Source organism: Lathyrus oleraceus, chromosome 6 (assembly GCF_024323335.1).
Source record: "Lathyrus oleraceus cultivar Zhongwan6 chromosome 6, CAAS_Psat_ZW6_1.0, whole genome shotgun sequence".
NCBI lineage: Eukaryota > Viridiplantae > Streptophyta > Magnoliopsida > Fabales > Fabaceae > Lathyrus > Lathyrus oleraceus.
Window position 1 is genome coordinate 82,213,877 of NC_066584.1, and position 11,395 is coordinate 82,225,271.

An 11,395-nucleotide genomic window follows, 5' to 3' on the forward strand; every position below is an offset into this window, starting at 1 on the left:
GATTTCAGCTTACTGGAGTTTACCAGGGAGTCCTTATCCTTTCTTTGTTGAGACATAGAGGAACAAAAAGGGTTTGTGCAAGAAGATTTGGTGCAATAAGAAGTTGTCATGACAGATAACGACATCATTGGCATTTCCAATGACAGAGCACGTAACAGTAGAGGCTATGTTGCGTTTGATCCAAATTCCATGAAAACATGAATCATCAGACCTAAAATCAATGTGGCTCAGTTTGAATTCAAGCCTACGATGTTCCAAATGTTGTAAGCTATTGGGTAGTATTCAGGGTCTGTAAATGATGATCCCCATCTGCACTTGAGATAATTCCTAGAAGTGGCCAATAACTTTAAGATTCCTGGCATATCAGACAATGCCTTCAAGTTGAGGATATTCCCTTACCCATTGAGATATAGAGCAAAAAGTTGGTTTAACTCTCTTGAGCCTAATTCCTAGCCACTTGGAATGCTTTGGCTGAAAAATTTATAGCTAAATACTTTTCCTCCTGTCAAGAATGCGAAATGAGAAACGAAATTACTTATTTTAGGCAAGGGGAAGATGAATCTTTATTTGATGCTTGGGAAAGGTTTAAAGATCTCTTGAGATAATGTCCCCATCATGGAATCCTAATCTGCATTCAACTTGAGACTTTTTATAATGGATTCGTTCCTTCATCAAGGATTTTTCTTGATGTTTCAAGGGGTGGAGCATTGTTGTCAAAGTCTTATGAAAAAGGTTACAAGTTTATTGAAAGCATTACTGCCAACACTTATCAATGGCCGGTTTTAAGAGTTATCCTTACTCCTAGTTAGAAGAATCCAACTGGAATGAATGAAGTTACTAAAACTATTTCTCTTACTACTCAAATAGATCAACTTAACCAAATGATGAAGAATATGATGACTAGTCCTGTCATCCTAGCTGTTGAACCTATCAAGGTTGTGACTGACACATAAGAAGTTGCGTGTGTTTAATATGGAGGTGCCCATCTATTTGATGACAATTCTCCTAATCCTGTTTCAATTAAATATGTTGGTAACAAATAATTATAACAACCCCTACAGTAACACCTAAAACCTGGTTGGGGCAACCATCCAAATTTTTCATGGAGCAACAATCAAAATCAACCCAAACCTTAAGCATCTTAACCTCCATAAGTCCCACCTAGTTTTTCCATACCAAGCTCTGTTATGGCTAATCAAGGGAATAAACCGTTGGAGAACATACTTAAATCCTTCATTCAAGAGACTAAAACAAGTTTCAATCTCAAGGAGTTGGCACCAAGAACCTAGAGAATCAAGTGGGGCGAATTGCTACTTGTAGCGGTAAAAATATTGAGACTAAGTTATTGATTAACTTAACTCAGTAAGCAAAAGTCACCACCGCGCTTTTATTGTTTCCAAAGGAAAAGGGAAAAAGTTCGAACAAAACCCGTAGAAGTTTTAAAACAAAACTAATAAAAAGAGAACAAGGGTCCGGGGGTTTGTTATGCATAGAGAAAGTGTTGGCACCCTAAACTTCCTTGGTACTCCATGGGAACCTCTTTGAAAATGTGTACATTTTAGCTTGAAAATGTGTGTTGTTTGTAAAATATTGGAGAGATGGGAAAATAAATGTTTTTTTTTATGATTTTTGTGTTTGCCAAGACCTTTTTAAGTCCCATGTCTACGTGCCAAAAAAGTGCAATGGAGGATCAAAACCCCGTAGTTCGTGGTAAAAATAACAAAGATATTTTTTTTATTCAGTTTTTAAGAAAAGATATTTGGTCATTTTAAGAAAAATACTCAACTTGTCATCCACGAGTATGAGAACTATGCATCATTATGAGAAGGGCTCCAACTTGGATAAGGATCAACAACTATGCCACTAACTCTCTTAGATGGAAAAGAATTAACATCAATAATATGGGGATAGGAGAATCATATCTCAACTATTAAAATGACTCATGTCTAAACTTTGAGAAAAGTTTAAAAGGGATAAAGTGCACAAAGTGCACACAAATGATTTCAATGAGTTATGCATTTTGAAGTCTTTTGAAATTGGTCTGAATATGTTTAAGACGAATTAGAATTTATTAGGAAAGGGTTTTGAAAATCACTTGACAAAAGTTAAGGTTTACTAAGAAAGTTATTCAAGTTAAAACAAGAAGATTTTGAAAAGGGGATAAGATTTGAAAATTAAAGAAAGGGAGGAGAAGAAGAGACTATCCTAGAGCATAAAGTAAAAGCTACGGAGGAAAGATCTAACCAACAAATAGCAAGATTTATGACATAAGTCAAACAAAAATTACCTCCTTTGGATTAAGCCTCAAGCAAGCCAAATAAGAAAATAATAATCCATGCATCAGATGAAACCAAAGTAACCCAACCAAGTCTCCAAAGGAAGTCCAAAGTTAGAGGTATCAGATGAATTCCAAAGTCACAAGTCACAAGTCTCAGAGCAAAGGTCAATGTTCTAATTCTAAGTCCATAACTCCACAACAATGCCAAAGATAGTAACCATAAGTCCATGAATAAGGAGAACCAAGTTTCTTTTTAGATATTTCTTTATTAATGTTTTCTTTACAAGGATATCAAAGAAAAGTCCAAATGGACAAAGAACAAATGACATAATCACAAATAATATGATATGGAATGCTAAACATAAAATAAATGGCATAAAAATAAAAAAGCATAAAGTAAATGGGATGAAAATAAAAGAGAATAAAGTAAATTACTTAGAATTAAAAGTTAATACAAGTATAGTTTTAGTAAATGATGTTAATAAGAAAAATGAAAGATGGTTTGATCACTTTTTGGAGAACACTCAACTATTCATCCACAAGCATGGAAATATGAACATATACATCATATATGAGAAGAGCTACAACTTGGATAAAATCAACAAGTATGTCACTATCTCTCACAAATGAAAAGGGAGCAATATTTACACACAATACCATGAGGAGTATGAGACTTACAATCTCACTTATAAAAATACCTTTGCTTTTGGGACAAATTTAGCGCTATGTTAAGCAATCGTAATTGGAATTATATAGAAGTCACAACCATCTGAGGTCGGTCAATAATAATGTTAGTGTTAATACATGTTAGAAAAATGATATGTAAATCATTCTCCTAAAGTCATGCCACACAAAAAGAAAAGAAGAAATGATCAATCACAAAGGCTAGGAGGATGGTCCCTTACTTCCATCCAAACTTCATGACACTTAAGAAAAACTTATGTATCAATCCAAATTACCTTAAATGATCCATGACCAATTAGGAGGTAGATTTGAAATGGTGAAAGTTCATCAAGTACCAATCAACACATCATGAACAAGATGGACACAAACCATCCAATTAATCAAAGGGAAAAGAAGGAGACGAAGAAGAAGAGTCACACCCAAAAATGGACCAAAAGTTTGGTCAAGTCACCAACAAAATCAATCATCCATTTTGGTGGATTAGGGTTTTCAGCCCATCAACACCCAATATCCATTGAGTTTGATGAGGCTTAAAGTCCAAACCATCATGATCCAAGGGCAACAGAAGCTCACAAAGGTCACACAAATATAAAATGTAATTAAATGAAATTAAAATGCACTAAAAATATTTTTAAATGAATTTTGAAAGAGAAATAAAATGAAAAATCCATAAAGTCCTTCAAAACACCAAATAAATGGCCAAGAAAATTATGGAAGGTTAGAAATAAAATGGAAACATGTAATAAATTTTTCAAAATTTTAAAATGCAGGAAAAGTATTTTTAAACCGATTAAAACAAAGGAGAAAAGAGAAAATTCATGAAAAGTAGAAAATCAGTGAAATAAAATGTGAAAAAATAAAAATCAGATGAAGAAAAATAAAAGAGAATTTTGGAAATTATTTTGGGATTTTTTGGATGAAAAATGGTATTACTATGAATTTTAAAATAAAAAGAAATTAAAATTAATAAAAGAAAAATAATTAAAATCAGAAAAAACACTGAGCGTTGGATCAAGCCTCATTAATTGACATGGCAGATCCAACATTCCTCAGGTTAGGATGCACGATGGAACGCGCTACAAGCAGGACACATAATCCAATTCAAATCCAACCAATCAAAACATTTCAAATGTCCAACGTGTCTGGCCAAACTCAGACGACCTGGAACACTCCGGACATCTTCTTTGGTGAGCTCTCACCCGAGCTTCATCGTTTGATAAATTCAGAACACGAGACCACTATAATTGTGATCCTCTTCTCATCCTGAATTCAACCTTATGCTCCAAATTCATTTATCTAAATCGAGCAAAGGGAATTTCATAGAAGTTTCTGAAACAAGCAAGCCATGAAAAATTAAATTAAATGATGAACACAATCAATCAACACCAGATAAGTTAGGGGAAAGCATCAGAGAGTGAAGGACTACATTGCGGTAACTTGTTTGAGTTCAAATGATGCTCAAAACTACCTTGTCTAGATGGTGATCAGAAGTTGATCAAGCTTGATCTGGTTAGAGCACTTCAGAAGGTCTCAGAGTTGGGGAATTATTGAAAAAGTTTCATAGGATGCTGAAGATGCTAATGTAATAAAAAAATTGGAATGAAACAAGCTGAAACTCAAAACACGATAGTTGAATTTTTCCGGAACATTTCAAGTTGTAGCAAGGATTTCTTGGCTCTTAAAAGCTTAAAAATGAATGCATTATCTTCCTGTATTTATAAGGAATAAGTTTGGATCAAATACATGTGGAATGGTGATGAATTCGTGCAGAACGAATTTGATCTAAATGTGAGAAACAATTGACTTGCAACTCATGAAAACTCAGTCAAATGATGTGTTTCAAGGGTCAATTAACTTCTGGAGACTTGGTTAAACATTGTTAGGTCCAAAACACATGCGAATTTGGGTTGGAATTGATATTAGTGAAGTTCAAAATTCGGGCAATGGAAATTTCTTCAGTTCTAAGTTACCATGTTCAACCCAACGGGGCATCCTACTTTGGAGGCTTTTTGGTCCCATTCTTTTTGCCATGTGTTGACATCATAGCAAAGATTACTATATGCCAAGAAAGGTTGCATTTGGATGCTTGAGCACAAAGTTATTTCATGTTGAAATTGGCATGAAAAACTGATCATATAACTTAGAAAAATTCAAGTGTTCGATGGCTGAAAATGACCTGTAATGTCTCAATGAATTTTATGGCCTTCCAAACATATTTGAGCTTGATCCTTGAAGAAAAATTGTAGAGGGCATCACAAATGACATTGTGCAAAATGAATCATCCTCAAATGTTGAAAACTAAAGAATTTATGATCTTTGAAAGTTGAGAAAAAATCACTTGCAAATAGGTCAAATTTCACCAAGTCCACAAATGACCTCTAATGTCTCCAAAATTTTGATGGTCCTCCAAGCACAATTGGCTCTTGTCATGTAAATAGAAGTTGTACAGGATGTTGAGAAGAGTCGTATGCAAAAAGAAGCATTCAAAAATGTTGAGAATTGAAGGAGTTGTGATCCTTAGAACCTTGACTTCAAAATGTTAACTTTTGGTCAAACCTCTTAGAACAAGCTTGTGTACTTGGACTTTCCTTGCATTTAAAAGTAGATGGGTGACCATATGAACTCAAAATAAGTTGTCCTTGATTTTCTCTTGATTAAATTGCTCAAATATTGAATTTGCTTGTTGAAGAAGGCATGAAAATAAACACATGAACCTTTGACTTTCCTTGATAAGTAAGCAACAAAACTTTGGGATGCTCTTGATTGAAAAGCCCCACCTTGCACAATAGACTTAAGGAGAATAAAACATATATTTTTCTATTTTGATTAGTGGTTAGGTAAGCAATTAATCATATAAACACAAAGGTAAAACATCAACAAAGAGGTGCTTGGTGATCCCTGCAAGAAGCAAACCCAAATATGGATAGGGGGAAGGATGAAGATGTTACCTTGTTTGTGTGAAAATGATGCAAATGATATATGGGATCTTAGGGTTAAAAATTAGGGTATGACACTACTGACCTTAGTTCAAGAGACATGGGTGCAGCGATAGAAATTTTGAGACTAAGTTATTGATTAACTTAACTCATAAAACAAGAGTCGCCACCACACTTTTATCATTTTCAAAGGAAAAGGAAAAAAGTATGAACAAAACCCGAAGAAGTTTTAAAACAAAACTAATAAAAAGAGAACAAGGGTCCGAGAATTAGTTATGCAAAGAGAAGGTATTAGCTCCCTAAACATCCATGGTACTCCATGGGAACCTCTTTGAAAATGTATACATTTTAGTTTGAAAAATGGTGTTGTTTGTAAAAGATTAGAGAGATGGGGAAAGAAATGTTTTTTTTATAATTTTTGGTGTTTGCCAAGACTTTTTGGAGTCTCATGCCTACGTACCAACAAAGTGAAATTGAGGATCCAAACCTCTTAGTTCGTGGTAAAAATAGCAAAGATGTTTGTTTTGGTTCATTTTTAATAAAAAGACATTTTGTCATTTTAAGGAGAATACTCAACTAGTCACCCACAAATATGAGATATTTGCATCATCATGAGAAAGGTTCTAACATGGATAAGAATCAAGAAGTATGCCACTAGCTATCTTAGATGGAAAAGAATTATCATCAATACTATGGGGATAGGAGAATTATATCTCAACTATTGAAATGACTCGTGTCTAAACTTTTGAGAAAAGTTTTTAAAGAAAAAGTGCACAAAGGGCACAAGATGATTTAAATGAGTTATGTATTTTTTAGGTCTTTTGGAATTAGTCTGAATATGCTTAAGATGAATTAACATTTATTAGGAAAAGGTTTTGAAAATCACTTGACAAAATTTAAGGTTTATTGAGAAAGTGGTTCAAATTTGAAATCAAGAAGATTTTTTGAAAAGAGGGAGAAGATTTTAAAAATTAAAGAAAGGGAGGAGAAGAAGCGACTATCCTAGAGCATAAAGTAAAAGCTAGGGAGAAAATATGTAACCAATAAATAACAAGCTTTATGACACAAGTCAAGCCAGAATTCCCTCATTTGGATTAAGCCTCAAGCAAACCAGAAAAAGCAAATAATAATCCATGCATCAGATGAAACCAAAGTAACTCAACCAAGTCTCCAAAAGAAGTCCAAAGTCAAAGGTATCAGATGAATCCCAAGGTCTCAAATCACAAGTCTTAGAGCAAAGGTCAAGATCCTAATTCTAAATCTATAACTCCACAACATTGCTAAGGATAGTAACCACAAGTCTATGAATCAGGATAACCAAGTTTCTTTTTAGGTTTTCTTATCAGTGTTTTCGTTACAAGGACATAAAATAAAAATCCAAATGGACAGAGAAAAAATGACATAATCACCAATAATATGATATGGAATGCTAAACATAAAGTAAATGACATAAAAATAAAAGAGCATAAAGTAAATGACTTGGAATTAAAAGATAACACAAGTAAAATTTTAGTAATCAAAATGAAAGATGGTTTGATCATTTTTTGGAGAACACTCAACTATTCACCCACAAGCATGAAAACATGAACTTATACATCATTGTGAGAAGGGATCTAATTTGGATAAAAATCAACAAGTATGTCACTAGCTCTTACAAATGAAAAAGGAAGCAATATTTTTATAAAATACCATGAGGAGTGGGAGACTTACAATCTCACTTATAAAAATTTATTTGCTTTTACGACAAATTTAGCATTATGTTAAGCAATCGTAATTAGATTTATGTAGAAGTCACAACTATCTGAGGCCGATCAACAATAATGTTAGTGTTAATACATGCTAGAGTAATGATATGTAAATCATCATCCTAAAGTCATGCCACAAAAAAAGGAATGATCAAGCACAAAGGCTAGGTGGATGGTCCACTATTTCAAGCTACACTTCATGGCACTTTGGAAAAACTTATGCATCAATCCAAAGTACCTTAAATGATTCATGATCACTTATGAGGTAGATTTTAAATGATGAAAGTTCATCAAGTACCAATCCATACATCATGATCAAGATGGACACAAACCATTCAATTGATCAAAGGAAAAATAAGGAGATGAAGAAGAGAGGTCACACCCAAATTGGACCAAAAGTTTGATCAAGTCACCATCAAAATCAATCATCCATTCTGGTGGATTAGGGTTTTCACGCCATCAATGCCCAAGATCCATTGAGTTTGATGAGACTCATGATCTAAAACCATCATGATCCAAGGCCAACAGAAGTTCATAAAGGTTACAAAAATATAAACTTCAATTAAATGAAATAAAAATGCATCAAAAGTATTTTTAAATGAATTTTTAAATTAAAAAAATATTAAAAATCCATAAATTTCTTCAAGACACCAAATAAATGGCCAAGAAAATTATGGAAGGTTGGAAAAAAATAAGAAGCATGTAATAGATTTTCTTTTAGAATTTAAAAATATAGAAAATTATTTTTTAACCAATTAAAACAAAGGAGAAAAGAGAAAATTCATAAAAAATAGAAAATTAGTGAAATAAAATGTGAAAAAATAGAAATCAGATGTAGAAAAATAAAAGGGAATTTTAGAAATTATTTAGGGATATTTTTGGTAAAAAATGAAATTACTATAAATTTTAAAAAAAAAAATTAAAAGTAATTAAATAAAAATAATTAAAATCAGAAAAAACATAGAGCGTTGGATCACGCCTCATTAATTGACGTGGCAGATCCAACACTCCTCAAGTTAGAATGCACGATGGAGCACGCTACAAGCAACACGCATAATTCAATTCAAATCCAAGCAATCGAAATATTTCAAATGTCCAACGTGTCTGGCCAAACTCAGGCAACCTGGAACACTCCGGTCATCTTCTCTTGTGAGCTCTCACCGGAGTTTCATCATTTGGTAATTTCAAAATACAAGACCACCACCATTGTGATCCTCTTCTAATCCTGAATTCAACCTTATGCTCCAAATTCATGTATGTAAATCGAGAAAAGGGAATTTCAGAGAAGTTTCAGAAACAAGAAAGCCACGAAAAACAAAATAAAATTATGAAAACGATCAATCGACGCCAGATAAGTTAGGCGAAAGCATCAGAGAGAGAAGGACTACATTATGGTAAGTTGTTTGAGTCCACATGATGCTCAGAACTACCTTGTCAATATGGTGATCAGAAGTTGATAAAGTTCGATCATGTTAGAGCACTTCAGAAGGTCTCGGAGCTTGGGAATTGTTGCAAAAGTTTTAGAGGATGTTGAGGATGCTAATGGAATCAAGAAATTGGATTGAAATAGGCTGAAACTCAAAAGACAATAGTTGATTTTTTTTGGAAAATTTCAAGTTGCAGCAAAGACTTCTTGGCTATCAAAAGCTTCAAACTGAATGCAATAGCTTCCTCTATTTAATAGGAATGTGTTTGGATAGAAATACGTGTGGAATGATGCTGAATTCGTGGAAAACGAATTTGATCCGATGTGAGAAAAATGCGACTTGCAACTCATTAAAACTCGGCCAAATAATGCGTTTCAAGGGTCAATTAACTTCTGGAGACTTGGTTAAACATGTTTAGGTCCAAAACACATGTTAATTTGGCTTGAAATTAAGATTAGTGAAGTTAAGAATTCGGACAATACCAATTTCTTCAGTTCCAAGTTACCATGTTCAACCCAATGGGGCATCCTACTCATGAGGCTTTTTGATCCCATTCTTTTTGCAATGTGCTGAAATGATAGCGAAGATTACAATGTGCCAATAAAGGTTGCATTTGGATGTTTGAGCACAAAGTTATGTCATGTTGAAGTTGGCATGAAAAATTGATCATATAACTTAGAAAAATTCAAGTGTTCCATGGTTGAAAATGACATGTAATGTCTCAATGAATTCCACGGCCTTCCAAGCATATTCTGACCTTGATCCTTGAAGAAAACGTGTAGGGGTCATCACAAATGACATTGTGTAAAATGAATCAGGATCAAATTTTGAAAATTGAAAAAGTTATGATCTTTGAAAGTTGAGAAAAAGTCACTTGAAAATAGGTCAAATTTACTAAGTCTACAAATGACTTATAATGTCTTCAAACTTTTGATGATCCTCCAAGCATAATTGGCTCTTGTCATGTAAAGAGAAGTTGTATAGGATGTTGATAAGAGGCATATGCAAAAAGAATCATTCAAAAATGTTGAGAATTGGAGGAGTTATGATCCTTGGAACTTTGACTTCAAAATATTGACGTTTTGGTCAAACTTCTTGGAATAAAACTTGTGCACTTGGACTTTTCTTGCATTTCAAAGCACATGGGTGATCATATGAACTCAAAATAAGGTGTCCCTGATTATATCTTGATTAAATTACTCAAAGCATGAAGTTTCTTGTTCAAGAAGGTGTGGAAATAAACACATGAACCTTTGACCTTCCTTGAGAAGTAAGAAACAAAACTTTGAGTTGCTCTTGATTGAAAAAAAACCTAACTTGCATAATAAACTTAAAAGAAATAAGACATATTTTTGATATTTTAATTAGTGGTTAGATAAGCAATTAATCATATAAAGATAAAGGTAAAAACATCAACAAAGAGGTGTTTGGTAATTCCTGCAAGAAGCAAACTCAAAGATGAATAAGGGGGGGATCAAGATGTGACCTTGCTTTTTGCAATGATGCAAATGGTATGTGGGATATTAGGGTTAAAAATTAGGGTTATACAATGGGTGCTCTCCCAAGCTCTACTGAAACTCCAGCCATAACATCTGGAGTCAATAATGTTGAAACATGCAAGTTTATTCCGCTTAGAAATGGAGAATAATGTGAAGGATCAACCTCTAAAAGAAATGAGGTGCCAACTAAAGAGCTTTTAGTTAGGACAATTCAGAAAAGAAGACAGTTGATTTTAGTGAAGAACTGACTTCAGAAGAATATAATGAAGAAATATTGGTACCAGAAAGAGTTATGTTGAAGACCACTGGCACTACTTTAAATCCCGAAAAGTCACATGCAGTCATGCCAGATGTCGACAAAGTGCCCAAATTTACTCAAGAAAGACCTTCACCTCCCTTTCCTCAAAGAATCAAAAAAGCCAAGGAAGAACAACGATTTAGAAATTTCATGAAGATTCTTAAAAAACTTCATATCAATATTCCATTGATTGATGTTATTCAACAAATGCCCAATTACTCAAAGTTCATGATTTCTCACAAAAAGAAAGAGGGTAGGAGAGTTTGCAACTGTTGCTTTAACTCAAGAGTGCAGTCAGCTTGTGTTAGGAGCACTACCTCCCAAATTAAAGGATCCTAGATGTTTAACTATTCCATGTAACATTGGAGAGACATTATGAAATTCTGGTATCAGATATAAGATGTCGAAGGTAATGTCACGACACTAATATTTGTTAACACAAAAAGGATAAAGATACAGAATGGTAAATTAAAAGACACAAGCAATTGTTAACCCAGTTCGGTGCAACTCACCTACGTTTGGGGGCTA

General features: G+C 33.6%; 1 non-coding gene across 1 annotated transcript; it reads right to left on the reverse strand.

Moving 5' to 3' along the window:
• Positions 1 to 515: 515 nt before the first annotated feature.
• LOC127098884 (small nucleolar RNA R71) lies at positions 516 to 622 on the reverse strand. The gene has a single exon (XR_007793568.1). It is a non-coding gene; the product is annotated as a small nucleolar RNA R71 (small nucleolar RNA).
• Between the last annotated feature and the right edge of the window lie 10,773 nt (positions 623 to 11,395).